This window comes from Magnolia sinica, chromosome 9 (assembly GCF_029962835.1).
Source record: "Magnolia sinica isolate HGM2019 chromosome 9, MsV1, whole genome shotgun sequence".
Lineage (NCBI taxonomy): Eukaryota > Viridiplantae > Streptophyta > Magnoliopsida > Magnoliales > Magnoliaceae > Magnolia > Magnolia sinica.
In genome coordinates this window covers 16,513,485-16,517,590 of record NC_080581.1, presented here as the reverse complement: position 1 = coordinate 16,517,590, position 4,106 = coordinate 16,513,485, and the positions used below count along the sequence as shown (strand labels likewise).

General features: G+C 36.2%; 1 long non-coding RNA gene across 1 annotated transcript; it reads left to right on the top strand.

The window, feature by feature from the left end:
- Positions 1-1,048: 1,048 nt before the first annotated feature.
- Positions 1,049-3,368, top strand: LOC131256152 (uncharacterized). The gene is made up of 3 exons (XR_009176603.1): positions 1,049-1,104; positions 2,823-3,027; positions 3,256-3,368. It is a non-coding gene; the product is annotated as an uncharacterized LOC131256152 (long non-coding RNA).
- The last annotated feature ends 738 nt before the right edge of the window (positions 3,369-4,106 follow it).

Below are 4,106 nucleotides of genomic sequence, written 5' to 3'. Positions count from 1 at the left end.
TCTTTCGCTTTTTCATACAATGGTGTTCTAATCTAGAATATTTTTGGGTTATTTCTACCTTGGGAAAGGCATTTTGTATGCTCTTTCACAGAGGGTTGTCCTTAATTTAGATCAGTCTGAAGAATCATGGATCTTCTTTTAGAGAGGCCTCTTTTTCAACACCAATTTCATCTTCTTGTATTTCACAAGATTTATAGATGTATGAAATTATTATAGTTCTCTGATTTCATATGAAAATGATTATCTATACGCTGAGCTTTGGCATGCATCACGGCGGGGCCCAACCTATTGTGTAGATTAAAAATTTTCAATTATGGGAGGCAGAACAATTGACATGTGCTTTATGGGAGGCAGAAGAATTGACAAATATCCATTGTGTGGCATCTGAAGGTGTGTGGAAATTCCTTTTTTAAGGCTCTTCTATTTTGTTTGGTTCTCTTATCACTTGATTGCTGAATTGCATGTGGTATGGACGTGCAGCGCTTTTTTTTTATCATGGAGATGTGGTCTTGGAAGATGCTTTCTTTTATTGTATTTTGGTGAATCTGGAATGAAAGATGTTGTAGAATCTTTGCAAGCAAGTCTTGGCAGATTGACATGCTGTGTTGGAGAATCCTTTTCAAGGCTACAGGATGGGCAATGTCTTCCCTTACTTTTAGGATGTCTCTTTCCTTGAATCCATTCCACCTTGGAGTCCTTTTATGCAAGTTGATCCGCCTAGCTTTTTGATCATGTTTTGGCTTTTTTCTTGTACTTGCAATGGAGGCCTTCTCATCATCTTCTATTCGTCTTCTTCTTTTTCTTTAATATGAGATCTTTCAAAAAAATAATAATAATATAAGTTGAGTAGCCTTCCAGAAAATGCTCCTTGGAGTTGAGATAGTAATTTCTTTATTAAAAAAAAAAAAAAAAGGTCAAGGATCTAGGACACAATGCTTTTGAGAACTTTAATATCAACTAAGAGTTTTACCTCTTTCTATCTGCATGATGTAGAAGTTGAATGGATTTTGATGTTATTCCTACATTTCCACAGGTATGGGATCAGATTATCAAGCAGGTTATTATGTTGATGTTGATACAATAGACAGGAGGATCCAAAAGAAGGTACATGTACTATTCTATTAAAGACTATTTGTGCAATACTTAATTTCTCAGTACGTATTTGAATGGTAACTATATTTTTATTGATAAGCTATGCTTTTGTGGATCAATGAATAAATAAAATACTTCAAAATAATGTACTTTGTTATTTTTCTATTATAAGTGGAAATGATCTTATATGAACTAGTAAATCAGCTTCAGCATGATAATTATGAGGTTCACCCCTCGTTCTTCATGTATGTTGACTGCAGAACATTGGTCATATTTGTCCTATCATCCATTTCTCTCAGCCACATCTGGCCTAAGCTTGGGCCAAAGCATGCTCATAGTGGAGCCAACCAATATGTTGAAAATGTGGGGCCCACCTGCAGTATATGCATGGGCAGATGCACATTCAGGATTTTCAGCGCATGGATCATCCATGTTGAGACCCAGCATTATATAATTGGATCACTGATGCATGGGCCTCACCTATTCATGCTGAAAACCCAAGCTCACTAGACAAGCTCTTGGCCCAGGCATTTTCCTTGTTGGCCAACATCATTGCCATTGTCATAACTTTCCACCAGCTATTTGAGATTGCCTTTGATCTTTTCCTTGTTCTTCTATGAAAAAAGGAAAAGAAAAGTGAGAAAGGATTAAATCAGTTAGTTGAAATTTGTGAACATATGGATAAAATATATGCATGCTTGTTGGTGCTTCCTGGTGAAAGGGAGACAGTTACATTGCCTTAGCATGTAAGCATTGGCACATGCATCATTCAATTATATGATAATTAACTGGCATTCACCTGCCTCTGTTTAGTAGTTGACTACGATTGGACTATTCCAATTATCTTATCAATTTGATGCCACTGGATGAATTAATCTTTCGATGAGTAAAATGACCTGACTCCAGGACCAAGTCATCTACGTGGTGAGCCCATATGAAAGATGGCTGGGATGTCATGTCACACAGTTTTCATAGTCATGGTTCAGTTCAGTTTAGGTTCAGTTTGCAGTTTGGATTCTTGAGGTGCTTAATGAATCCAATTTACTGAGCTTGGTTCACCATCGGTTTGTTCAGTTTATAGTATTGATTTACTAACTTTGTTTACTCTGTTAGTCATTTTGTGAAGTTTGTAGTATTGATTTACTAAACTTGTTCACCATGGGACCCACTTGTACAAATTGAAACCTGAAATTGTTATACCTTACTTATTAAAATCCTTTTATTGACTAAATGGTTGTTTATGTCTAGATAAATCAGACACAGACTGGCTGTAACTGGAAAAAAGTTTACAGATGCTGGAATTTAAATTCGAATGCAGGGAATTGTGATCAGATTGCTAGATTTTTTTATAGTTCTGGAAAACTATTTTCTTACAAAGGTATTTATATTGGAAATAGTCTAAGACTCCTAACAAATTAAATACAATAGAAAAAATAGCAATTGAAGTAAATAGATGTTCAATATCACTTTTATGAGGAATCATCACAAATAATCAGTTGCACGTGAAAAGCTTGCTCATACGCCCAAGTGTCATGTGTAGGACATTTGAGTGATGCATAAGGTGGGATTCACTATGACAATCACTTGCTGTAAAAAACACGTCAGCCCGCTCATCAGGAAGCCACCCTATATGAAAACAATGAGCATTTTTAATTGAAACTGTTAACTATCTGATTCAACGTGCATGTCTGTCCTGCTTGATCAGAGGATTTTTCTGATTTCTATACTAGGTGGCCTTCATCTTATGCATAACCTGATGTGTCATACACATGACGTGAACGGGGTTTCATCTGAAGTTCACATGCAACTGGTTGTAGGTGATCATTCCTACTAGTATTGAATTGAATGGATTGTAATGATGGTTGTCTTTAAATAATCCCAGAAAGTTCGGCGCAAGAACTCGCTCAAATGTTTGTCCAAGAGTTGGCTTTGAAGGTAACATTTGTTTAGCCTTTATCTGCAAATCTTTGGCTGACAGTTGTATCATCTCATCTTTTGACACGTTGTGGGTCATCTTTCCATGCTCATAACTGTCCTTTGTTTATCTAAGGATTTTTGTTACTGTAAGCATGGGCTCTTGTTCATTTGCATATGTACTTGAGGATTAATGCTTCTTCTTTTTTTTTTTGTTCATTTATTTATTTATTTAACTTTTTAATTCAGTGAATAACAACAAAAAATGCTCTGAACCATGAGTGGTTTAGTGAGGTCTCTCTGCCCAAATCAAAAGATTTTATGCCGACGGTTCCTATTCAACATGCCCAAAATAGGTATTTGGATGTACAACATGGATTTTGAACATAAACTGCTTCAAATGATTGGGCATATCAAAATGTGGATGCAAATATCAATTCCTTTTCTTTCCTATTCTTTATGAAATTGTAATAGGTATTGACTGTTGTCATTACATGAAATCCAAGAATTTTCATTGTTATACACACCCGTTATTTTCCTATTGGTATGATTTTGATAGATGAGCACTTGTAAACCTCGAAGGAAAAGTATTTTTGTCTCTTATTTTTATGGTCATGATTTCAAATCTACTCTGCTTACTAGCTATTTTTAATACTGCAATTCAGATTGTGGATGTGCGGTCATGTGGAGTAACCCTCTATGTCATGCTAGTGGGTGCATACCCTTTTGAGGACCCTGAGGAGCCCAGGAACTTTAGGAAGACAATATAGGTTAGTACTTGGTTTGTCATTACTGCCGCACAAAATGGTGTATTCAATCAAAAGGTAGAGGTGACTAGTAGCTCCCATTCATTTCACTCTATCATTTATGTAGGTTCGTTCATAGGTTTTCCTACACTGTAACAGACCCTCACTGTTATTCATGCAAGCTGGTCATTCCTGTTGCTGCTGAAGAGATATTGTTGCTAAGATTTGCCAGATGGGCAATGAGATTAGAGCTCTAGCAAGCCATAAGTCTCTTGAAAAAGGGCTGAAATTCAATACCCAACTCAGGAATTTCATTGCTTGTAGGTGAGTCTCTTCAAATACTCATTCAAGATT